Source organism: Dermacentor andersoni, chromosome 8, assembly GCF_023375885.2.
Source record: "Dermacentor andersoni chromosome 8, qqDerAnde1_hic_scaffold, whole genome shotgun sequence".
Classification (NCBI taxonomy): Eukaryota; Metazoa; Arthropoda; class Arachnida; order Ixodida; family Ixodidae; genus Dermacentor; species Dermacentor andersoni.
In genome coordinates, this window is record NC_092821.1 from 117,104,381 (window position 1) to 117,131,491 (window position 27,111).

Genomic DNA, 27,111 nt, shown 5'->3' on the forward strand with positions numbered 1-27,111 from the left:
TTAGTCTGCAGGAAACTAAAGTAATGTTTAACAGCCTCGGAAGAGAACAGCAATTTACAATAGGTAGCGAGGCACTGAAAGTGGTAAGGGAATACATCTACTTAGGGCAGGTAGTGACGGCGGATCGGGATCATGAGACGGAAATAATCAGAATAAGAATGGGCTGGGGTGCGTTTGGCAGGCATATTCTCAATCATCAACAGCAGAAAAGAGCAGATTGGGTGTGGGAACAAACGCGAGTTAATGACATCTTAGTTGAAATCAAGAAAAGAAATGGGCATGGGCAGGACATGTAATGAGGAGGGAAGATAACCCATGGTCATTAAGGGTTACGCACTGGATTCCGAGGGAAGGGAAGCGTAGGAGGTGGCGGCAGAGAATTAGGTGGGCGGATGAGATTAAGAAGTTTGCAGGGACGACGTGGCAATAATTAGTACATGACCGGGGTGGTTGGAAAAGTCTGGGAGAAGCCTTTGCCCTGCAGTGGGCGTAACTAGGCTGATGATGATGATGATGATGATGATGATGATGATATTCAAATTTGTTTGAATTATGCGCTATTTTCGTTTCATTTTACTACCCAGAGTCGCGTTTGTGCATATTGGAGCGTTTGTTAGGTTTTTAGAAAAATTTATCCCCTTCCCTCTCCTCCACGCTATGTCATACCCTCATCCAAAGGACCTTTAGAGGTATTTTGTATAAATAAATAAATAAATAAATAGATAAATAAACAGATAAATAAGTAAAAAAAAATAAATAAATAAATGAAGCTGCCCGTGTTATACACGTTGTCCCTCAACCATCAGCATCATAATTCTAGGTACCAGAACTTCTGCTGGGGTTTGAGAATATTCCTAATCATATAATCGTATTTCTGCACGCTATTCGTAATGGCAAAGAAACTATTAAATATTTCTTATGAGGTATTCTATGGTAAAACTATCAGATGAATCCTGGCCTAAATTCTTAATTGTGTTCAGCAGCACAGCATGTCTCTGCACTGCATGAACGCTAAAAGAATTTATGTGGACAGTATGGTGACTCCTGCTGCAATTTTTTCCTGTGTGGGCTTTGTGCGCTCGCCTATGCGCGTCATAGATGCCTATCAACGATCTCTTAAACATAGCTGAATGAAAATGATGCCAGAGAATGAAGCCGGAACTGGACGGCCTTGGAGGGCACAATAAAACATGAGCTTGTAGTGAAGAAAACAAACACTTTTGTTGCAGTCGTTTAGGATGCATAATTTTCTTGTATAGAAACTCATTCACGTTTATTTTGGCGTTGCCGACATTAAGATCAATCCTGATAGCGTTGCCATATTTTCCGTAGGTCGCACCGTCAAGACTAATCAAGAAAATTTACTTTCATGGAGTGCTAATAAGCCTAGTATTGACATTCACAGAACAAAAGCATTTGACCTGAATGCGGACACCGACTACACTCTGTTTCAAAAGTGAACGCGGGAGGGGGGGGGGGGGGGGGCGAAAGATGGCGCGAGTCCTGCTGTTGAGCTACTGGAGGTTCTACTGTAGCAATTTTTTTAAAACCAGCTTTATCCCGAGCAACTGCCTCAGGTTTGTTGTTTTAAATGCGTAGTTACGAGTTTTAACACTCGTCATATAAGTAGTGGCATTAAATGTATACAATTATGTTTTTGCAGGCTATAGTGGCCACGAATCTTATCGTCCGTGATTGCTGAACCCTTTTTCAGCAAACATAACATTCTCTCCGTATGAATTGCATTTTAAAAAAGCAGCGTTTCACTTTACCCTATTCTTAGAAGGTTGTGATAGTTTACGGTGTGCGGCATTGCTGTTTCATTCCCTAAGATGACCTGTATATGGAGAACATAGAGTTTGCATATTAATGAGAAAGTCGGGAACAGCTGTCCATAGTCAATTTAATTGAGAAAGACCGAGAGAGGCAGATCGTCTAGCATTGGTGGTTGCGGTGCATTGAAGACTGTTGCAATATGCAGTATCCTATTCGTAGAAGAACAGTGCCATCAAGAACGGGAGTTACATTTGCTGACAATGAATATAAGATAAATATGCCGCCTCCAGTGACTTCTTTTTCTTTCTTAGAAATGCTTGTTCGCTTTTTAATCTACGTGGCAGCAAGCAAAGCTCGAAAATGTGCTAGCTACGTCCTATTTCGGCGCTACTCCTTCGTTGTCAGCGTGAGGTTAGTCACCATCATTGTTACCGTTTGTCAAGTAACAAATACCGACGTTCTGACAGCACTTCGAAGCATAATTGAAAACTACAATCAGTGAACTTCATTTCTTGCGTTAGCTTCAGTAATCAACCCAATTAGGCAAATGCGCATCATTGGGCTTGGATGAACGAAAGCAAACAAGCGAAAGGGCTACAATCCCAACGCTGCATGCAGTTGATTATATCCAATAGAACGCCGCCAGAGATAAATTTGTATCTGCGGCAATGTAGAGAAGAGAATTGGAAGCTCCAATCATTTATGATACATTCGGCCGGTCCCTGACGCACTCTGCTATATTTCAACGATGTGGAGGCCGCTCCTCATTGGAGGCAGAGAAGGGTGTGACCGAGCCGAATGTGCAGCAGTTCGCGAGAGAAATTTGATGTTGGAATAGGAAAGATACCTGCGCGTCGTCTGTGCCAAACAGGCAAGGTGGGCTTGCGACGGCCATTCATGGCAACCAGTCAGCCGCATGGGTGACACCACGCCAACAACGGGGCCGACATGAGCCACGTGATTGGAATTCCGCCATTCCTTGACGGCGGAATTGCCAGGTTGACGGGGAGAGCAGCTCCGAGTGGTCTGAGCAAGGGGCTCTGAGAAATTCAGCTGAATGCTATCGCGTGATTTAGCCCAGCCGAATGGAATTCGCGCTGCCAGAGTGCTCTGGAGTGCTCCAAAATGACTAATTGAATGTAGCATTGGACGTACGTGCCAACTCTGCAAATTTTTCGTAATCTACGAATTTGAACCCATTGTAGAATGTTGCGAATGTTACGTGATGTTCTTAAACAGACACAGTTGCCGAGAAAAGCCTTAATTGTATTGAAATATGCGCCCGAGTTAAATGGCAGTATAATGCATTAAAGAAAGAAAATGTGATGGCCCGTGCACTGGCTTAATTTTTGCCTACAAGGCGCAGTCTTTCAGTGGGGAAATTGCTTCCAGTAAGTTTATTCCGTATAGTTGCTAAAGCAGGCGAATTCGGCGTCAGCAAAGCTTCTGAAAAAAGTCATTGTTATTTGAAAGTATGTTGCTTGTGACTCTCTTTGTGACTCTTGTGACTCTGTTGTGATCTTTTACTTCTTCTGCAGGAAGTGTAGAGCTAAATAATTGCTAATAAAGGTCGTATGAGGGCAACGCAAGCTTGGGTGCTCATGAATGAAACGCACCCTACACTGATAATGCAGATTACGTCAAAGGCGCAATTTCAGAATTTTTCAGAATGAGATCAGCAAAGGTGCCAAGGGCCTTGAAAAGGCGTCCAAGCTGGCGGAAAGAGCCTTGATGTGAGTTGTCCGAAGCACTAGCAATTAGTTTGCGCAGATAAGGAAAAGTATACCCTGTACTTCTGCTCCGAATGCAAACCTGCAGACATAGTGTGAGAAAGTTTCTATAGGCCAATTTCCCAAAAAAAGGATGGTGATCCTCCCTGAGGCCGTCCAAAGTTAGCAAGTTTGATTTCACAAGCCCAAAACTTTGCTTCTACCGCAGGAATTCATTAAGGAAAGCGTAAAAGCGTGGGCGAAAATGTGGCAGGATATCAAAGCCACCAGGAAGAGAATCTATAACCTGGGCCTCAGGGCGAAAAGTGGCATGACATACGATGTCGCACGTTTCTTCGATGACGTCAAAATAAAGGTGAGTCGTGGCTACATGCTTCTCCACAGCTTCTTCACTTCAGACGCTCCAAGAGACATTGTCTTTGAAAACTCAAACATTACAAAAATGAACATTTACATATTTAATAAGAGATGCGGCTCTCAATTATGTGGAATAGTCAGTGCCAAATTTTAGAGGTATGTATTTTGAAGCTTAATATTTACATAACGTCTTCATTATTTACAAATAGGTGAGAATTCCTAGACATAATTAGGACTGCTGAATGAGCTATAGGTAAAGGCCAACTGTTACAATTTTGAATGGAAGAGAAAAAGCGGCCGTGGCTTAGCTTGGTTAAGCCTGGTGATTGCGAAGCAATAGTGTTATCCTCGGATCAGCTGGTAGTATGGCTGGTGGTAGTCTTGGGTTATGCTAGTGTTATGGCTTACAGTGAATCATCTAAGAGGAAGTCATCCGTCGAATCCGTGTATGCCGACAAACATTTCCCTCACCATGGTGCCCATTACAACATCTTCCAGTATCGATTGGCCGACGGTGCGGTAACACTCCATTTTCTCCGCGTCGTAAGATATGCCCACTGTGACCGGAGCGCTCCTGGTGAGAGGCGCGGGAGTTAGGCCGCCGTTGGTGGCTATCGCCACGCGTCGCGACGGCGTGAGATGGGGCCCCGTTTTTACACAGCTGGTGTGACGTCACTCTAGGTCACTTGGTGTGACGTCACGCAGCGAGGTCACGCTAAAGGTCAATGGTGCCTACCACCGCCTCGCCACGGAACGGGCTGAAGTGCGACCTAAAGTAGTATTGCTTCGCAATAAAAATCCAGATAGTACTTATGCATAGGAGCCCCGCGAAAATTTTGCACTGGAAATACGAAGGAAAAGGTTATAAGGACCTTGCAGAAGTAGACATCGCCGTTGCTTCGGTGTTCCATATAAACAAGTGCAATACAATGCACTCGGAGCGTGACGGAAGCGTACCGCCTTCCGTCGCGCGCTAGGCTCCAGGGAAGGGCAGGGAGGGTGGGTTGCGCCTATTACGAGCCGCAGTTTCTTGAAAGCCGTTCGGGATGGGCAGATAGTCCGCCGCTCGCTGTGTTTTTACGTCTCAGATCGTGTTTATGCGAGCGACAGCACGAAGGTACATTGGCACGCCGCTTCTGCCACGCTTCGTCACTCCGACGTTTTTACAGGGTGTTTCCGTGGTCATTCAGTAAGGTTTGTTCGTGTTTGCTTGTGTGCGCGTTACACCAGGCTTATTAATTTAGTCATGCCTATACTTACAACTTTTTACGGGCGATAAATCCTCAATCCACACTTCGTGCAGCTCCCTATTGATTTGATATCGCAATCGATACTTCGTTTTTCGGCCAAGATATCTGCTTTCTTAGAGCGCAGCTCTTTGGCGTCCGTTCCTGGGTTTCGCGTCGTCGTCGGCGTTGTCGTCGGCCTCGTAACCAGCTCCGCCCCCCTTTCATCCCCCCAGCGCTAGCAGCGACCGACTGATACCGCTGGATGCCGCTGACGCCGCTAGAGAGTCAAGATAACGTGACTGCATAGAACACCGTCGCCGCCATGCAGAAAGAGGAGAAAAGGGTCCCCCCCCCCCCCCCCCCCTGTTCTTGTGTGACGGATAGGGTGCTCTTCAGTTGGCCGACGCGCCGGTTACTTCACGTAGGCCCCGGCACGTCGACGAATACGTGACCACCTTCCCACGGCTAGACCTGGTTCTTGGCGCTGCGGAAGCGAGGGTATCATATTGTTTGTGTCGGCATCGGCGGCGTTGTCCCTGAAACCAACTCCGCAGCTGGGGTTGACTCACTATCGGCGTCAGCGGCATCAGTCAGTCGCTGCTATCTCTTCCCTCCTCCCTTTATCGTGTTGTCCGCTTGCTGCGCGCGCTTCTGCCCCCATCGTTTGCCGCTGGGTGTACACGCCGCCCCCCTCCCCCCTCTTCCTGCGAGTCTCCGGTTGTCAAAGCGCCGGCTCGAACTTAATTCCTTTCTTCGCTCCTCCTCCAATGCAACCCCTGTGCGGTGGCAATCAGAGAGCCAGATCGGTGGCGGCGGATCTGTATATGTGCACCGCCCGAGCCGAAATTGCCGCTGCCGTTCGCCACTGCGAAATTATCTGCCAGTTCTTTCTGAGCCATGAGCGAGACGACCGATGGAAGTCCTCCGTCTGCTGCTGCTGCTGCCGCTGCTAAACGAGCTGCCAGAGCAGAGGCCCAGCGCCGTCGCCGTCAGAATCCAGAGGTGCGTGCCGCCGAAGCAGAAGCTTACCGTCGCCGCCGTCGAGATGATCCAGGAGTACGCGTCGCCGAAACAGAGGCTAAGCGCCGCCGCCGAGAAGACCCTGCCGTTCGCGCCGCCGAAGCGGAGGCTCATCGCCGCCGTCGAGAGCAACCAGCAGTAAGCGAGGCTGAAGCAGAAGCTCATCGCCGCCGCCGAGAAGACCCTGCAGTTCGCGCCGCCGAAGCGGAGGCTCATCGCCGCCGTCGAGAGCAACCAGCAGTAAGCGAGGCTGAAGCAGAAGCTCATCGCCGCCGCCGAGAAGACCCTGCCGTTCGCACCGCCGAAGCGGAGGCTCATCGCCGCCGTCGAGAGCAACCAGCAGTAAGCGAGGCTGAAGCAGAAGCTCATCGCCGTCGCAGAGAAGACTCTACCGTTCGCGCGGCCGAGGCCGAGGCCAAACGCAAACATCATCATCATCATCATCAGCCTGATTACGCCCACTGCAGGGCAAAGGCCTCTCCCATACTTCTCCAACTACCCCGGTCATGTACTAATTGTGGCCATGTTGACCCTCCAAACTTCCTAATCTCATCTGCCCACCTAACTTTCTGTCGCCCCCTGCTACGCTTCCCTTCCCTCGGAATCCAGTCCGTAACCCTTAATGACCATCGGTTATCTTCCCTCCTCATTACATGTCCTGCCCATGCCCATTTCTTTTTCTTGATTTCAACTAAGATGTCATTAACGCGCGTTTGTTCCCTCACCCAATCTGCTCTTTTCTTATCCCTTAACGTTACACCTATCATTTTTCTTTCCATAGCTCGTTGCGTCGTCCTCAATTTAAGTAGAACCCTTTTCGTAAGCCTCCAGGTTTCTGCCCCGTACGTGAGTACTGGTTACTGGAAAAAAACGCAAACAAAGGCTCGCAAACAGTCAGGGTGCAATAAATGCTTTCCGGCGACAGTTTACAGACAATCCGTTTGGAAGTGTGTGTTCAGTGTGTGATCGCCTCTGGTTCCAAAATGACGTGAAACCGCTTCCGGATACGTTCCGTGAGAATCTCCGGTGTGCGTTTCCCAACTCGGACTTGTGTCAATTCAGACTGTGTTCTTCATGCATGCAATCTGTGCGGAAAGGTGACATTCCTCATTTTTCGACAACAAACGGTTACAAATATCCCTCGAGGCCAGCGCACCTTCCACAACTTAATGCGGTGAGTGTAAGACTCGTATCTCCGCGAATCCCATTCATGCAAGTGCGACGACTGATGCACGGCGGAGGCCAATATGGCATTAAGGGTATAGATCTCGTCTTTGAGAATCAAGCATTGGTGTACCAAGTCGAACATATATCAGTCTATTTCTCCGACCACAAAGCTTCCTTCATGACTGTCAAGAACTGTTAGTGGAGTCTTTGTTAAAGGAATACGTGTGAAAAATAGAAAAAAAAATTCTGTGATAGCGCATACATGTGTTGCTCGATTTGTTTTCCTCAATCTATCGAAAAGGTGAAACAGCTTATTTGCTGCGCTCAAATTTCGCATTAGGAAGTAACGTAATCGTCGGTAATTTTTTTATACCCGAACTCGAAAACAAACGCTGCCTCTACCGCTCGCTGGCGTTGTGACGTCTTTAGTCTATCTCAGAAGGTGTATGTTTATATAAATATAAATACATAAAATATTCCCACAGAGTCTCGACCCGCCGTGGTTGCTCAGTGGCTATGGTGTTGGGCTGCTGAGCACGAAGTCGCGGGATCGAATCCTGGCCACGGCGGCCGCATTTCGATGGGGGCGAAATGCGAAAACACCCGTGTACTTAGATTTAGGTGCACGTTAAAGAACCCCAGGTGGTCGAAATTTCCGGAGTCCTCCACTACGGCGTGCCTCATAATCAGAAAGTGGTTTTGGCACGTAAAACCCCATAATTCAATTTTTTAACAGAATCTCGTCTGGCAGTTCTGTAAGCATGCATAAACATGGCGGCGCTTGCTCAACTCCGCGCAGCCAGGTGTAGTGCCCCACGACGATGCGCGGCACGAGTTTTGATGGTGGCCTGTCACGGCAGGTACCGACAATAGCACGCGGCGGAATATGCTTGCCAGCCAAAACTTGTCTGCGTCCGATCTCTGCCGTGAGATGCAGCAATAGAAATTTGGGCGTTCTTTCTTTCACGGGGCATTTCTGTGTGACGAGAAAAGCGGATCTGCATTTGTACCACTCTCACCACTGAGTTCTAACAAACGGGCTATCAATTTCATCACGACACCATTAAAGGCGCCGTGTCGCAGGAAATCTGGCTTGACCGTCTGGGGTCCCGCATCCCGGGTTACACATCGCTTCGGCAAAAATAATTTCATACTACGCATACCCAACTTCTTAGGCCCTCCTTGTGACTCGAGAAAATCACTCAACTGATCGAACTTCTTAAAGTAAAATGCTTAGAAAAATCGTAAAGTACGACTTTCACACAACCTACAGACATGATAGCGTTGGATTGTAATTTGAGTATAAGAGAAAATATAATTATGTTACGCGAAAACTAAAAAAAAAAACACCCAATCCCATTTTTGTGCGTTTTAATTATTCAAAGAGCCGCCATGGCCTCCCAAATTTGCGCGAGCGAATCTCTACGGCTTTAAATTGGCCTGCCCGGTTCTTTCGAACATCCATAGATGGCACTCGCCTCCGCCGCATCGTGGCCCAGGCAAGAGGCCGCGTTTCTAGCAGAAAGCTCGCGTCTGTGCATAGCGTTCGTCGCCAGCGTTTCCTGGTAAACATTACGGTTACGTAAGCTGCAGTTGCCGGGAAGCGTGAGAAGCAGTCAGGGATCTTTGAATGCCATCGCGCTCCACTTTTGAAGGCGAAGCTTCAGCGTCCTCGGAATTTCTTACTCCGCCTTGTGATATTAGCGACCAAGTATATGTACTTCACCTCCGATGATTTGCACTGACGACACGATGATACCTTTGAAGCCTCTTTTTTTAATTTGTCGCAGCATTTAAAACACTCGCCTATATGACTGCAGATACACGGCGGTAATGTAACATTTTGTAAAATGATTCATTCACGCTTTCAGTTGCGTACGAAGGTGGGTGACTGCCGAGCCCTGTACACACTCTACAGCTCGACTGCGCGAACCACATTTCCTGTTAAGAATACAACGGTGATGTACCTGAAAGAGCACGCGCCCATGTATATGATCACCCAGTCCCATACATATAATTTATACTAAATATCGATTCGAGAAACGGTGGCACAGTGAATTAGTCTTTTTCATTCTTACAAGTGATTGTTGTTTGTTCAGGTCGAACAAGACTCGGCCCCTGTGATGCGTTGAGATCTGATAGGTGTAAAAGCTGCTTCAACGTGACATGACATTAAATCTGCGGGAACGAATGAAATCGCTGCTGCACGAAACGTGGGCCACTAAAGGATAGAAATCAATCTCAATATAACAGCGTCACTTATGAACGAAGCAGCAGCATCGTCTGCAAAATTTAATGTATTGAAGCTTTTGTAGTAACCGCTGCTGGCATGAGGGCTCAATTGGGGAGGGGGGGGGGGGTGTTGAATGAACCAACGCGGTATGCATTCCAGTTCGCGATAAGTGAGTTGTGATTCCATGGCAATGCGTGGAATTTTCGTCGGTGCGTTGCAACTTTCGTTCGAGTAAGCGATAACTTGAAATAGCAGGTTTTGACTGATGATATATATGTAGACAATTATGTGTTGCATTTATGTTATAAAATTTTGGCTAACAGTGGGCCTCTGAATGCAAGTATCTTCGATGCGCTGTGGCCCAGTGTTTTTTCTATTCTGTTGTGACAGAAAATGAGGTCACTTGTCCGTGTTGCATCCGTGGCCGCCACATTAGAATGCTGGCTAAATGAAGACGACCTCATTAACGAGCACAACATCCCGGGAGAAAACACTTGTTTACTATGACACTTTGGGGACACGTTAATGAATTTCGAGTTCGTCGAAATGAACCGGATCACTCTGACAGAGTCTGTATGTTGCTACGGAATGTAAGCTCATAGCGTTGCGAGAAACCAGCTGTGTGGAGAATGATTTCTAGTCACACAAAGATTTTTAATGTTGATATTAAACCCGCAAGCTTTTCACCGAGCGAATGCGCCAGAACAAAGTGACACAACTGCCAACCACCTGTTACACGCATTATCACTCAAACTTACAATAACCCTGGTAATTCTAGATGCCAAAACTTCTCAGCTGGGGTCTGAGAATATGACCAATCATATAATCGTATTCCTCCACTTTATTTGTATTTGAAATATTCGAAACTAACCTAACATTCCGCATTAACGAACTGTTAATCGTGTTGATGTTATCGGTCTGCTAAACAAATTATGGCAAATTGTGTTCAAGGATTGCAGAAGCAGACTGAATAATAGAAGTCTTGGTTTTCTGTTGCACAGTGTAAGCTCGCATGGCAACCCCCGAGTTTGACTTGTAGTCTCATAAAGTGCTTTGGGCAGCTTAGTCATGTAGCGTTTCTTTCTTTCGGTTACAACGAGTCATGTTTCACTTACAGTGGGTCCTTTTACATGTGCTTACGGCACACTTGTCCTTGAGATATTTTGTGGCAAGTTGTAATCCTTGTTTCTGGAGCCACTAGGTTTTGTAAAGCTCACAGCAGCATTGATTGCTGGAATGTTTATTTACAACCCGGTTAAAAAGATGGTAAGAATCTACTAACACGCCCAAAACATGGCCTCGTATCGAATGTAGATCTAAAGTAACAAACAAACAAAAGAACGAAGAAATGAACAATCTCGTGGTGGTCAAATTCTCAACCTTCTGATCCAGGCCAGTTACTGGTCGAGCTGTTCGTTGTACCTGATGATGGGATTACCTGCATCTGTCGTGGCACTGACTCTCGCTCTGCAGTCTCGCACGGGCTGCAGTTCAGCCACGACATTCCAGGAAAGACTCGGCCACAGAAGGGTGAGCGTGTCTTTCCTACTAACGTTAGGATTTGGTGAAGAAAACGGATTTATAAAAGTGCCGTGCATTCAACGGCATTTCACTCAGGATAAGTTGGGCACCGCGACAAAAAAAAAAAAAAAAAATGTGTGGCGCGAGGTGAGGAAACCACAGGACGAGTGCCCTCCTCACCATCCTGCAGGCGATTGTTTGTTTGGGCAATTAAGCATAAGGGTATGCAATTTCGACGAAGCTTTCAGTCTTCGCAGTATTTCGCCCTGTGTATGATAACAACATCCTATATGAATACAACAATCAAACCGTCAGTCGCCAGCAGCTGCGAAGCAACTGACCACGGCGACGGTCAGACCTGGAACGCAGCAGACGGTGCTAAGATTCTCTGGGTCCGGACAGGCCACCATTGGAATATGAACCTGGCAACGTTTAACGCTAGAACGTTGTCTAGTGACGCGAGTCGAGCAGTGCTATTAGAGGAATTAACAGGCAGTAAATGGGATATAATAGGGCTCAGTGAAGTTAGGAGGACAAATGAAGCATATACAATGCTAAAAAGTGGGCACGTCCTGTTCTACCGGGGCTTAGCGGAGAGACGAGAACTAGGAGTCGGATTCCTGATTAATAAGGATATAGCTGGTAACATACAGGAATTCTATAGCATTACCCCGAGGGTGGCAGGTCTTGCTTTGAAACTTAATAAGATATACAAATTGAAGGTCGTACAGGTTTACGCCCCAACATCCAGTCATGATGACCAGAATGTCGAAAAGTTATCTGAAGACCTCGATTCGGCGATGGGTAAAGTCAAAACAAAATACACTATACTGATGGGTGACTTCAATGCCAAGGTAGGCAAGAAGCAGGCTGGAGACAAATCAGTGGGGTTATAGGAATAGCAAGGTCGAGGTATTAGTAGAGCTTGCACAACGGAATAATTGCCGATAATGAATACTTTCTTCCGCAAGCGGGATAGCCGATAGTGGACGTGGAGGAGCCCGAATGGCGAGACTAGAAATAAAATAGACTTCATACTCTGCACTAACCCTGGCATCAAACAAGATGTGGACGTGCTCGGCAAGGTGCGCTGCAGTGACAATAGGGTGGTAAGAACTCGAATTAGCCTAGACTACACGACATGACCGGAGTAGTTAAAGTATGGGAGAGGCCTTTGCCGATCAGTGAGCGTAGCCAGGCTGATGATGATAACATGAATAAGAACTTTAGGTTAGTATTCTTGTTATCTACCCTACCAGCAATCTACATTATGCTAGGTGAGGTTAGGTTAGGTTTCATTGCATGTTTTGTTACTCTAGGAATTGACAATGCTCCAGCGGCAGTGAAAAGTGGTTAAGATTACAACTCGCTCCCGAAATGAACCTCTGCATTGACAGCACCATGCTTTCCACACCAACTTCGTGCATTGCAAATGGGGGAAAAGGCATGACTTACGGTTTCTTTTTATTGGCTTCGATTTAAGGTCGCGGTGCTCGTGTAAATTTTTATTCCGATGGTGACCACCTTAAAACAGCAATGGCAGCAATAGCAAACGCTTTTTACGCTTTTTCTATTAGGCACGTTTAGAAATAGCACTTGCGCGCAGTCTGATGGTTGCATAAAGCAAACACTTCGCCTTGTGATGCATTGGGCCGTTTAACCCCTCGGTTCTTCCAGAGGTGTTGCAGCACACAGGACGGCGCACAGCTGCGCACTATTTCGCACGATTGTGTGCTCGAATTCAGTCATGGGAGAGCAAGCAATGAGGGAGTTTCAAGTTGCCCGTAAAGGAAGTGCAGCTTTTCATGGCTACACAGAAGGCAGGCGTGGAAAGCAGAGTGGAATGACGCATGAATACCATCTTGTGAGGTTGGCATCGAGTACAGCAAATATAATTGCTACGGCCATATTTTATAACCACGTATCGGCTAACTTCGTTTGCTGCCTGATCCATACCGCTCTCTCCCTGTCTCTTAACGTTACGCCTAACATTCGATCGCTCTTTGCGCCGTGGTTAACTTGTTCTCGAACTTTGTCAATCTCCAAGTTTCTGCCCCATGTGTTAACATCGGTAGAATGCATTGATTGTACACCTTTCTTTTCATTGATAGTGGCAAGGTTCCAGTCTACCGTATGCACTCCAACCCACTTTTATTCTATAAATTTCCCTCTCATGATCAGGGTCCTGTTTAATTGATCTTGGTAACCAGGCTCGCTCACAGACTCGTCTATATTCAGTTCCCAGTTTTAGGTGCATTAAACGTCGTGTATTCCTTTTCGCAATATGGCGAACTAATTTCGTGGCATTGTTTTGATTTACCGAAGTATTCGCGCATTACAAGTGTGTACATACGTGGGAGCCTGTATGGCTAGTAAATCTATCAATAAAACTATAGGAATGTCGGCCGCGACAAATGTTATTTCAAGTGTCCTTCCACATGGAAAAGTTTCAGCGGCAAAAATGACATCAATGTGCACGCGCCGGGACGCAGTAGGCACGAAACGCCGCTGCAGCTTTTGTCGCGTCGGTAAACAACTCGCAGAGGCCGCGGACAGCGCTGAAGCTTGCAGCGCTTGCAGAAACACAAGTGCTCACGATTGTTTCTGCGCAAGGGCGACGGCAAGGGAGTGAACACGTGGAAACGTGGTCAAGGACGGTGTAAGGGGGCGTTGGGAGGATGGGCCTGAACGCCGTCCTATCTGTCTTCTAGCGCGCGCGTCCATGCACAGGTCCCGTGCGTTACCTTGGAAGTAATCTCACCGTCAAAGTGCAAAGTCAGAGCCGAGACTCATGGTGCCTTGATGCGTACTGGGCCCCCTCGCATCTAGTCTTGGCGGTCGCGTAATCGCACTTTGAGAGACACGGTGCGAAGCGTTCGCTCTCGTTGTGACAGAGAGTTCATGGTCATCGAGTGAGATCTGTTAATGTTTGCCTGAGGGCGGGCGACACCAATAAGACTCCGAACCTTACTTCGTGTACTTTTCTCCCTGCTATCGCGATGAATGCTTTGCCTTTCTGACGGTACTGCGACTTTTCGCCTTTTTCTGTTTTACTCAGGACGAACATTCGTATCCTTTTACACTTCGGACAGTAATCGCGCCCAGCCATGGCGTCCAAGATTTACGGCGCCGCGCGACGCAACACAGGCAAATCTCGCACGCCCTGACACACATTGGTCCGTTGGTGTCGGCGCGAACAGCAAGCACCGCACGCGCTGGGGCTCATAACCGCGCTGTTGTGGACCGACCACCTTGCGATTCGTTTTTCACTACTTTCTGAGGAGATAGTATCGACAACAATTGCTCTAGGTGTTCGTGCGGCTGCCTTTAATGATGAAACCGTTAAACCTGAAATAAATTCGACTGTGCCAGTTTCCTTTCTTCCTGAACAATGAAAGTATTTCTCGGGTGTTGTGGCAGAAGAAAAACTCACAAGATGTCAGCACTAGCACTATTCCAGCCTGCGGCGCGCGGGGAGATATCAATATCAATATCAATATCAATATATATCAATATCAATATTTTATGCCTTGAAAAAAGTGACTGTTTGTGATTATTTATCTAAGTTGTCCGCTTATGGTCTGGAATGTACAATTGGACCACTATTTTGTAGCATGCCGTCTTGTTTTGCCAGACGCGTCTGGAACGCCGTCGGTGGAAACTGCATCTCAGCAGCGTAAATGCCTTGTCCCTACTGTTAATCAATCCAAGCTTGATAACCTTATCGTTTCGTTTGACTGGGCATCCTTAACCAAAGAAGATTCGTCGGGCAAAGTGTATGAAAGGTTCTGTACGCCACTGAAAAAAATTGAATTACGTTTCACACGCCTGATAGCTAAGCCGATAAGAAAGGGTCATTGCTGGATGAACACGGAAATTCTTGCTTCCATTTTGTATCGAGACAACTTCTGGAAACGCTGCAAAAGAAATCCCAGAAAGCAAGCACTGCGATTAGAATACAAGCCAGCAAGAAATAGAGTTGTTGCCCTTCTGCGTGGTGCCAAACGCCGTTACTTTTTTTAATAAATTCCAACAATATTCAAATATAGCAAGCAAAACTTGGCCTTTCGTAAATAATCCCAGAGGAGTGAGTTCCAGTAACCGCTCTGTTTTCAGCGATTTTCAGCAACCTCCCACAGAAGTGGCTGATGCTTTCAACAGGCACTTTATTGAAGCGATCCTAAGGGCTGTCTCTCCATCCACAAACACTCGGCAGTTAGGGCATTCCGCATCTGCGTCAGCTTTTCTTCCGGGAATTTTGAGGGGTGATATTGAGGAAATCATTTTCAGTTTTCGTCCTAACAAGCCCACTGGATATGATGGAATTTCTTTACACACCATCAGAAGGAATTTCTATGCGCGGTCCGATACTATCCTGCACATACGGAATGGCTTTTGGAAGGTGACGAAATTCCAGAATGCTTAAAAACTGCAAAACTGCAGTTGTACCACTACACAAGTCAGGGAAGAAAGATAGTATTGAAAACTATCGGCCAATTTGTATATTGCCGGTTATTGCTCAGGTCTTAAAAAAATTTCTTTTCCACACTGTCTTCTTTTCTTAACAAATTTACTGTCCTGGCCAATTGACAGTTTGGCTTTGTTTCAGGGCGTGGTATATATTGTGGCACCGCTTGAGGAATTTTAAGATGAAGTGTTCTCGGCATTCGATCAGAATCTTTTCACGTGTGTGCTATTCTTAGATGTAACGAAAGCGTTTCACGCCCTTAATCATCAAATCTTAAGTAAACTGCATTTTTTGGGATATTGTGGGCCTTTTTACAAAGTTCTCGAAAATTACTTGAGCGACAGATTTCAGGTGGTCACTGCCGATAAGAGCGTTTTTAGTTCTAAGCTGTCAGTGAAAGCTGGAGTTCCTGAGTGGTCCATTTTATCGCCATTGTTATTTAGTACTTTCGTTAACGACTTCCCTTTGGCAATTTCGAAATGTTCAGTATTCCAATATGCTGACGACACTGTACTATTGGCGAAACACCTTTCTTATGAAACGTCCACTGAAATGTTGAAAAATGACGTGTCCAAAGCAATGCTTTGGTTCTCTAATAATGGAATTGTTGTTAATGCCCAAAAACGTAATTTGTTTGTTGTCGCTCCCCACTCAACACTACTGTTATTAACATGCCTCTCTACTTACATGAGTCGGAGTATGTTTATTGTAAATGTGCGCCTATTCCATACGTGGATTGTGTGAAATATCTCGGAATCTATTTCGATAGTAATTTATAGTGGCAACATCACTTATCTGTCGTTTGTTCTAAACTGAGGTCAGTAGCTTGGCTGTTTATTATCAAAAGTATTGCACCCTTGTCTGTCAAAAGGATTGTAGCGCATGCACTAGGTTAGTGTACTGAGATACGGCATTATCGTCTTTGTCTCCTGTTCGGATCGTTGGAGATGCAGGGTAGATCAGATTATAAAAAAAAAAAACATTCTTAAAAATGTTGCATACAATTCACCAATAGTAATATTTGAAAATATCTTCCGTGAACCAAACTTTCAGTCATTACTTATAGAAACAGTTGTCGGTAAACATTTCTGGAATTCCCCTTTGAAACAAAAAAGTGATGCCGTAAGAGAACTTAGAAAACATGTCCGTTATGTAGTTCCTCGTTCAGCCACAAGGTATGGCACGGCTAGACGCTGTGCTTATGTGCCTGACATATTTAACGAATTACCAGATGAAATGTTTGAAGCGACATCAAAAAGCACGCTCAAACACTTCTTAAAGCAGCTATGGTAAAATTAACATATTGAACATTCTTTCATCACAATATTTACCTCAACATCTTGTGTTTTAAGTAGATAACGAAATGTTATCTTGTTCTTTTCAGTTTTTTGCAATTTGTTTTTATTTTTTTATCTACATGCCTCATCAATTTATGTATATTTTTTGCCTTGTCTATCATATTCATATGCACGGTCCTACAAGCCAACAGAGGCTTAGACCGGCCTGCTGGTTTTGTTTTGTATATTCTGTGGCTATTATTATTATTATTATTATTATTATTATTATTATTATTGTTATTATTATTAACTAGAATGACAAGATAGTTGCGGCGCTCGGTCTTGAAATGTTCTCGGCAGTCAAGCTCGGTCCACAAAACCGAACTGCCCCTGACCTCGGGTCTGCGTGCTGGACAACATAGTGCCCGGGAGATGCCAACATTAAAAGAAGCCCACCTCCGCAATGAGGTTATGGAAAGAAGCAAACCTAACTACACGGCGTATCTACGCAAATGTCCTTCGAGTATTGGAGAGCGATGCATCTGCCATAGCATTCTCGAGATTGCCACTGAGCATTGTCACTGAGTACAAGAGCAGCCCTCTTACTAAAAAAAAAATACCATATTCTTATTCGCGCGATTGGGGCAGCGAAAGAGAAAATATTGCCGCGATGCCGAACAGGACGTGCCGACGACAGACGATGACAAAGTGTTATTGTCGCTGGGGCGCTTCGGCCGCCACATTCTGGTGTCATCTGGTGCCTTCAGCATTCGCCTTGCATAAACAAAATTGGTGCTTGTCTCCGCCTCGGAACATTTTGGTGGACGTGCGGGGTACCAACACAGAGCTCCGCAGCAGTAGCCGCGTGAGCGGCTACTGCTTCGATGATCGACAGCTAAAGAGTCGCAGTGACCGATGCCACCACCGGTGGCGCACAATGACCTCCGTTATTTTGTCCCAGCCACGAGACCCAGGGACTTTCAATGGCATCGAAGGTACGGACGTTGAAGACTGAATTTCCTGGTATGAGAGTGTAAGCGAAAATAATTGGTGGGACCCAACGCTAATGCTAGCGAATATGATATTCCACCTCCAAGACAATGATAGCGTTGTACGAAACCCACAAACACTACATTTTACCGAGTTGGGACGTCTGCAAGCAGACGCTTCTAGACCTCTTCGGACAGCCCTTTGGCTGTCAGCTGGGAGTGAAGGAGCTATCAACCCGTGCTCAAACGTCAGCAGAATCTTACGTGGCATATATTCAAGTTGTCATCGCGCTCTGTCGCAAACCTGACAATGACACGAGCGAGACCGACAAGACTGGCCACGTCCTGAAGGGCATATCAGATGACGCATGATGACAGTTGTCGTGTAACTAGACCTTTGTTCTGACAGCTACTTCGTTTTATGCACAACATCCGTCCCTCTGTGCTACGGAATTCGCCCGGTTGCCACCGCAACCCGCTACTACTGTGCCTTTTACCGCTCGACCACATGTTCCTGATGGCGACTACTTCGTCTGTCCACTTGTTGACGTTATTCAACTGCATGGCGTCGGGCTCCCAAGTACGGTTGTCACCACTGTAAATAATTCTAGTTGGCCTCCTGTTAACTTTGGATCTGTGGAACATGTTCTTCTCGGTAACCTGTGCACGTGTGCCAGACATCTCCGCTGGCGCCCACTATTTTTGCCTATGTCAACCCTATCGTCGCGTGTTCTCGTTTGTCTTCGTAACCCTACCAAGCCGGGGATAAAATAATCGCTACCGACCTCTCTCCCACTCAAACTGAAGACCTTAGACGCATTCTGCTTACTCATGGTGACATTGTTGATTTCGATGACCGCCCGCTCGGCCAGACAGGTGTAGTCAATCATCGGATTCACACCGACGATGCAAGTCCCATTCATCGCAGCCCCTACACGTGTCTGCTGCAGAGCTAAGCATAATTCAAAACGCAGCCGCGAAGATGCTGAAAAGCATCATCGAGCCTTCCGCTAGCCCGTACGCCTCGCCAGTAGTCCTGGCCAAGAATAGAGACAACACCTGGAGATGTTGCGTTGATTATCAGCATCTGAAGAAGATCAACAAGGACGTGTATCCGTTGCCTCGTATCGATGATGCACTTGATTGTCTACATGGCGCGAAATAGTTTTCTTCGACTGACCTTCGCTCGGGCTACCGGCAGATCGCTGTACATGAGAAGGATCGTGGCAGGGCAGCCTTTATCACTCCTGATGCACTTTTTTTTCAATCCCGAGGTGTGACCTTCGGGCTTAGCAATACCCCAGCCACGTTCGAGAGAATGGACACACTTCTAGGAGGTTTGAAATGGACCATTTGTCTGTTTCCTCCACGACGTAATTGTTTTCACTCCTACCTTTGAAACCCACATAAGTGTCTCGCGACTGTCCTTGCTGTGTTTCATGGTGCAACACTTCAGCTCAACTTGCCGAAGTATCATATTGGTCGTCGTGAAATAACTATTTTCGGGCACTTTGCAAACGCCAACGGAATTCAACCTGACCCGGCCAAATTTCGAGTCGTGCAAGACTTTCCTGTGCCATGCTCAGTTAAGGGCGTTCGCAGCTTCATAGGCTTATGCGCGTACTTTCATCGCTTTGTTTAACATTTTGCTGACATTGCGCACCCTCTTACCGAGCTTTTAATGAACGGCGTCGCTTTCGTGTAGGGACAGCGGCAAGCATTAGCCTTCACAGCACTCATAATACTATTGACGAGCTGCCCAATTTTAGTCCATTTTGACTCTTCAGCACCCACTGAAATCCGTACAGTTGCTTGTGGTCATGGCAATGGTTAAGCGTGGTCAAGAGGGCGTTATCACTTACGCAAGCCGTCTCTTGTCCATGGCCGAGCGCAACTATTACCATATCACTGAGCGAGAGTGCCTAGCGCAGGTTTGCGCAATTTCGACCATACCTATTGTCACGTGGCAGCAACGGTGAAGACGGCAGCAAAACTGTGATTGACTTAACTAGCGTTTTAATGGGCGAACTTGTGCACTCAAAAGCAGGCTACAGTCAAAGAATAACGACAACGGGAAACAGTCGGTGAGCGTCGAAAAGCTGATCAGTCGGTCAAGCGCACCGGCTTTCTTACATCTGTCATCGAAGGTTCCAGAGTAATAGCTGGTGCCCGCGCGTCTTCCAGAAAGTTCTACATCATTCACGTCGCGCATACATGAAATCAGATTACACAAGATTCGGTGACAACAGACAGCGGGATAGAACTATCGATAACATTTGGGAACCATCCGATACATGCAGGTGCATCCTGCGCTGTGCGATAACATTTGTTGGCGGGTGAAACGTGGTCGCTTTCGTGTGGGGACAGCGGCAAGCAGAAGGCTTCACAGCACTCGTCATACTCTTGACGAGCCGCCCAATTTTAGTCCATTTTGACTCTTCAGCGCCCACTGAAATCCGTACAGTTGCTTGTGGTCATGGCATTGGTTAAGCATGGTCAAGAGTGCGTTATTGCTTACGCAAGCCGTCTCCTCTCCACGGCCGAGCGCAACTATTACCATATCACTGAGCGAGAGTGCCTAGCGCTGGTTTGCGCAATTTCGACCATACCTATTGCCACGTGGCAGTAACGGTGAAGACAGCAGCAAAACTGTGATTGACTTAAGTAGCGTTCTAGTGGGCGAACTTGTGCACTCAAAAGCAGGCTACAGTCAAAGAATAACGACAGCGGGAAACAGTCGGCGATCGTCGAATAGTTGATCAGCGGGTCAAGCGCGCCGGCTTTCATACATCTGTCATCGAAGGTTCCAGAGTAATCGCTGGTGCCCGCGCGTCTTCCAGGAAGTTCTACCCCATTCACGTCGCGCATACATGAAATTAGATTACACAAGATTCGGTGATGACAGACGGCGGATAGAACCATCGATAACATTTGGGAACCATCCGATACAGCAGGTGCATCCTGCGCTGTGCGATAACATTTGTTGGGTGGTGAAACGTGGTCACTCGATAAAGAAGTGAACTTGTCAACAGCCCTCTCTTAAACAGCAGCGACCCGATGCTGCAAACAAGCGAAAGTAGTAGATGAAAACACCCGCAGTGATAAAGCAACAAAATAAGGAAGTTCGTCAGCGTGCGAAAATAACGCACCACGTGGACCATTTCAGTTCGTGTGCGGAGCCTCATAGTCCAGTGCGCCAATACGTCGGATGATCGCGTCACATTAGTTTCTCACCGAGTCCTCGTCGGCGTATCGGGGTCCAAACAAGGTTACCGGCTGGTACTCGACGTAGCGTCTTCGGAGGTTGTAGTGTCGGCTGTCCGTACTCTGCTGGTTCTTGATCCGTACGCGGGCGAGCTATAGGGCTTCGGCGTGCTGGGGATAGGTGGCGACATCAAAATTATCTTTGCCGGTGACGTGAGACAGCATGATGTCGAGTCGTTGTCGGGGTCCTGCTTTAAACCAGCTTGAACGGCATTATGTGTGTTTCTTGCACCGCCGTGTTGTAAGTGAAGATTACGTACGGCAGGACGGCATCCCAGGTCTTGTTTCACGCCGACGTACTGTCGGCCAAAAAAGTAAACGGACCACGCTTAGGTGACCGGAGCGGCTGCGGGGCCACACCGGGGCGCTGCTGTCTCGCTCCGCGCGCTGACGGCGAGAGTGCCCCGGGTGACGCCAGACTTGGCCCTCACTCTCGCGCGGTGCCTTGTCGCGCTTGATAAATTTCTAGTGCACCGTTCGGTTGCTCTGGTGCTGACGGTTGCGATGCATTGCCAGTAGTCCAGCACATGGCGCTGTCGTGCAGTACCGGGCGGCCGCAGGGCATCAAACCACGGCCCTGAGAGGGAACGAAGGCCAGTTCTCATTGTTGTTTTGCTTATATTCGCCTTGTCTTTCATATTAGTGCATGTCGCCAGCGTCCACCACTGCTAGATTTTAGACAACATCGCGCAAGTAGCCGCAACCGCGGCTACGGTGACGCGCGCTCTTTCACGTCGGCGCGATAGAGAGTGGGAAGCGCTGCACGGACGTCCGAAGCTATAGCGGCGGCGCTCTCGTTGCCAAGGCGAGTAAACCAAGTCATCGCGGTCAGCGGCAACTTTTCATCGCACTGAGGACCCCTTCAAGCCATGGAATGCTTCCGTGAATAAACTTTCACGACTGACTAGTTATTTCGATTCGTCGTCCCAATTATCTCTTTCTGGCCGTACTTCTGTAATGTTTCATAACGGCCTACGCATTGTAGTAACTAATTAAAGCAGTTTTAAGGGGCGTCGCTGATATAAATATTAAACGCACTGCTGGAGACAATGCCGGAAAACTCGACAGAAAAGCCGTGCCCTCAGTAAAGCTTGGCGCCTGTAACTTTTCACGCCGGCGTGAAAGAGCGCGCATCACCGTAGCCGCCGTTATGGCTACTTACGTTCTGTTGCCTAAATCGAGCAGCGGTGAACGCCGGCGACATGCATTGATATGAAGGATAAGGTGAATATAAGCAAAACAACAATCAGAACGGGTCTTCGTTCCTTCTCAGTGTCGCAGTTTGATGTCCGGCTGCCGCCCGTTATTGTGCGACAGCGCCACGTTGTGGACTATCGGCAATGCACAGTCACGTTCGTCGCAACCGTCAGCACCGGAACAACCGAACGGCGCACTAGAAATTTATCAAACGTGATGAGGCCCCGCGTGAGAGTGAGGGCGAAGTCTGGCGTCACACGGGGCACTCTCGCCGTCAGCGCGCGGAGCGAGATAGCAGTGCCCCGGTGTGGCCCCGCAGCCGCTCCGGCCACCTAAGCCGTGGTCCGTGGCTTAAGACCCTCGCCTTAAGCAGACTTAAGCTGCCTCCTTAAGTCGGCGAGTGGTAGGCAGCTGTCCTACTGTGGCTACAGAATGGCTCGGGTGAGCTCTGCCGTAAAGGCCGTTCCACTGTCAGCGATGAGGCCTTCTGGGGCGCCATGTCGCAGCAGGATGTTCTCGACGAAGAATTCCGCCACTTAGGATGCGCTACTTTTCGGCAGGGCTTTCGTTTCATCGAATCAGGTGAGGCAGTCCGTAGCCACTACGATCCACTTTCTTCCGGATGTTGACGTCAGAAAAGATCCCAACAAGTCCATCCTGATCTGCTGAAATGGTCAGCAAGATGGATCGATTGGCTGAGTAATCCTGCTGCCCTTGTCGGTGGTGTCTTGCGTCGCTGACAGTCCCGGCGTGTCTTGACGTAACAAGGAATGTCATTGGTCAAGCGCCACCAGTAATACTTTTCCTGTATCTTGGACAGCGTACTTCTGGATGCAGCGCTGAGGGAACAGCAAGAAGGTAGTTGACGCGGAAGGAATACAATCCTTGCCTAAATGCCCTAGCGACAACGCCGGTGGGCCCTTCTAGGTACTCGACGAGGCTCTTCAGCTCCTGGTTTGCTCGTTGCTGTTCAGCGTAGTCTTCCGTACCTATTATTCCAAGGAAGGTGTCGTCATCCTCGTTATCTTGCGACGCCGGGTCAATGGGGGCACGTGATACGCAATCGTCATTAGAGTGCTTTCGTCCAGACTTGTAGATTACAGTAATATCATATTCTTGCAGTCTTTGGCTCCACTGTGCCAGCCGTCCTCAAGGGTTTGATAGCCAGCACAACGCGCGATGGTCACTAACGACTTAGAATGTCCTGCCATGTAGGTAAGGGCGAAATATTCCAGCAGACCAAACGATGCCGAGGGTCGTAGAATAATGCCTCCCGCTTTTGACAGCGACCGGCTAGCATAAGCTATCACGCGTTTATCGATGTCTGTATCGACGTCCTCGCCGAGGTGCGCAAGTACCGGTGGCGACTGCATGCGTCGTTTGAGCAAGTGGCGTTTCCCACTTGAAGTCGACTTCACATTTAGTTATGTGTCATCGTCTCCGCGATATGTGAACAGTCCTTGACAAGTAGGTACACATGCCAAGGAATCTATGCACTGCCTTCTTGTCGACAGGCTCCTGGAGCTTTGCGATGGCCGCTGTCTTGTGCGGGTCAGGACGGACTCCATATATGCTAATGACGTTTCCCAGGAACAGAAACTCATCGTAAGCGAAAGGGCACTTTCCCTCTTCAGAGTGAGCCCTGATGGTTTGATGGCCTCTAGTACTGTTGCAAGCCGCCTAGGGTGATCCTCGAAATTTCTGGCGAAGGCGACAACGTCATCGAAGTAAAGAAGAGAGGTCTGCCAAATGAATCCTGCTAGCACCGTGTCCATGACCCGCTCGAACGTTGGAAGCGCCGAGCACACTCCGACCGGCATAACCTTGAACTAAGTTTTGAAATAAATTATACCATGTGTTTGGCGCATGATAGCCTCAGTTGCTTATGCGCCATAAAACCCAATACAATACAATACAATACAATACAATACAATACAATACAATACAATTGAACTCATAGAGGCCGTCTGGCGTGATGAAGGGGCTCTTTTCGCGATCTCTCTCATCGACTTCTATTTGTCAGTAGCAAAACTTGAGATCCATTGGCGAGAAGTATTTAGCGTTGCACTGCCGATCCAATGCGTGGTCTCTACGTGCCAGAGGGGTATACTTCCGTATTGGTGATCTTGTTCAGTCTACGATAATTGACACAGAAACGTAAGATTTGTCTTTTTTGTTCACCGAGGCAGCGCAGAATTTCGCTGACTTTTCGTCTTATAACTTCACGTTCTCGCGTCGAAACTCGGTAAGGGCTCTGGCGGAATGGTCGAGCGCACTTTTCGGTTATTATGCCATGCTTTACGACTGGTGTTTGTCGAATCCTCGATGACGACGAAAAGCAGTCTTTGTATCGTCAGAGACGAGTTCTGAGCTGTCGCTGCTTAATCATGGGAAAACGGGGACTCATGTCAATGTCTGGTTCGGGAACTATGTTTGTCGGGGTAGATGCGGCAAATTTGAGAGGACAAACTCATTGGTTTCCATAATGTCCTCGATGTACGCGATTGTCGTGCTCTTGTTGATGTGCTTGAACTGCTGGCTGAAGTTTGTCAGCAGCACTTTCGTTTTCCCTCCGTACAGTCGAGCGATCTCTTGCGACGCAAATTTCACAGTTTAGCATGGTTTAGCTGTAGACGTTGGTCGCCCTCAATGATGCCCTCTACGTTTGCGGGTGTTTCGGTGCCGACGGAAATGACAATGCTGGAACGAGGCAGGATGCCCACTTAATCTTCGAGCCCACTCAAAGCGCAGTGACTACGACAGCTCTCCGGTGGTATCGCTTGCTCTTCCGACAGTGTTATCGACTTCGACTTCAGGTCGATGAGTGCGCCGTGTCGGTTCAGGAAGTCCATGCCGAGAATGACGCCTCGTGAACGCTGCTGGAGGATAACTAAGGTGGCAGGGTAGGTCCGGTCCTGCACCTTAATTCTTGACGTGCGGATTCCAGTCGGAGTTATTCCTGCCATAGCCCTAAAAGTGCTGCAGCATGTAAAATAAAATTAGGTGTCCTGCCCGCTGTCCAAATTGGAGGGCCTTAGCATGCAGTCTTAACTTGCTTCAACTGGGTGCCAAGGGGTCCACTCATGACGGAGTAGATGACTCCTGTGCCCACTAAGGCGGTGACTACACGACCGTAGACAACTACGTCAAGGTCGGTGGTTGTTCGTCTGGAGTTGCTCTTAGGTCTTGTCATTGGATCACGGCTGCGTCGTGTTTACATGTGGCTGGAATGTCACGTCGTCAGGTCTTTTGCTGGCGTATTCTTTGCTTCTAGTCTTCGTCGGGATGGCGGCGTCTCGTTGATATATCGTCGAGATCGTGTTTTCGGCGTTGCTGCTTTTACTTTTCCGTATAATGGACTCGCAGACCGACCCCAGGCTGGGCCAGGGTATGGTCGCCGTTGCGGCGACAGGTAGCAACCTGTTGACAGCCATCGGGACGGTCGTTGAAAACTCCACTGAGTGGCGGTGAGGTAGTCGGCTATGTCACGAGGACGTTCCCCTTGCTGCGGGCGTGGAGCGTTGACGGCGAATATTCGTAGTCCCATTTCGCGGTATGCGCATCGGCGGTAGACATATCCAGCTTCCCCGCAGTCATAGCAGAACGGGCGGTGGTCGGGGGTGCTGGAAATATGCGTCTTCCTTGGGTAGCTGCCCTGGGCGACGGGCGAGCGTGCTGACAGCGGCGGCGGGGAACGACTGAATGTCGGCATTACGGGACTCTGGCGTGTTCGCAGAAGGTGACCTCTACGGCGAGCGACGGCGGCGTATGTAATCTTTCAGCTGGGGTTGAGCTGATTCCGGAACTTCTTGTACTTCTAGTGACCGCTGAAGCTCTTCCTTTACTATGTCCCCAATCGAGGCCACCTGGGACTGCGGCCTGGGGCGCAACTTCTGCAGCTGTTCCCGTACGACCGCTCTTGTCGTCTCGCCCAGGTCGTCGGTGCCTAGCGCTCGAGATTCGGCGGAGTTACTTGTCAGCGCAGGGCAGTTATATTACCTGGTGTGCATTTGAAGCGTCTTCTCGATCGCTGTGGCCTCCGAAACAAACTCAGCGACAGTCTTGGGCGGGTTGCTTATCAATTCGGCGAATAGTTGTTCTTCGACAACCATCATGAAAAGCCAAACTTCTTCAGACATGTCGGAGTGGGAGTGGCGCAACAGGTAAGTCATTTCCTCCGCGAAACTGCAATGTTCTCGTTCGGCAGCTGCATGCAGGTTTTCAGTAGAGCTTGCGCTCGCTCTTTGCCTAGGACGCTCGTGAAGGTCTGCAGGAAACCGTTGCGGAATAGGTCCCACGTAGTCAATGTCAATTCCCTGTTTTCAAACCATGTCCTGGTGGCGTGTTCTAAGGCGAAATACACGTGACGCAGCTTGTCGTCGGAGATCCAGTTGTTGCAAGGAGTGAGCTTTTCGTATGTTCCCAGCCAATTTTTCCGAGTCCTCAAACGATGATACGCGGAAAGTAGGTGGCTCCCTGGGCTGTTTCAGAACGATGGGGGATGCTGCGGCTGCAATTGGGGCTGTCTTGGCCACGATCTTCTTGGTTGTCTCAGGTAGAAGTGCGTGCTCAGGGGAGAACTGTTGCAGCCGGTGGCTTGCTCCATGGTCCGGGGCGACGTTGGTGGTCTTTGCAGTCCGGGCTTGAATCACGGCTTGTAGGGACCGTCCGGTACAGGAACAAAAAGCACCTCCACCAGATGTCACGTGGTAGTGACGGTGAAGAAGGCCGAAAAAACTGTGATCGGCTTAACTAGCGTTTTATTAAGCGAACCTGTGCCCTCAAAAAGGAGGCTACGCTAAAGGAAGAGCAGCAGCAGCGAACACATTCGGCGATGGTCGAAAATGCGATTTCTATGACAGCACAGGCTCGTAACATTTCCC

The 27,111-nt window shown here is 48.1% G+C and overlaps 1 protein-coding gene and 1 long non-coding RNA gene across 2 annotated transcripts in view; one reads left to right on the plus strand and one right to left on the minus strand.

Moving 5' to 3' along the window:
* The window catches only part of LOC129384331 (uncharacterized), a 119,505-nt gene that overhangs the window by 66,670 nt on the left and 25,724 nt on the right, over nucleotides 1–27,111 (minus strand). The window lies entirely within an intron of this gene.
* LOC129384330 (uncharacterized) overlaps nucleotides 1–27,111 on the plus strand; it is a 463,248-nt gene that overhangs the window by 31,429 nt on the left and 404,708 nt on the right. The window contains exon 7 of the transcript XR_011896111.1: nucleotides 3,715–3,861. The gene's annotated coding sequence lies outside the window, so the exon portion shown is untranslated. The remainder of the gene's footprint in view (nucleotides 1–3,714; nucleotides 3,862–27,111) is intronic.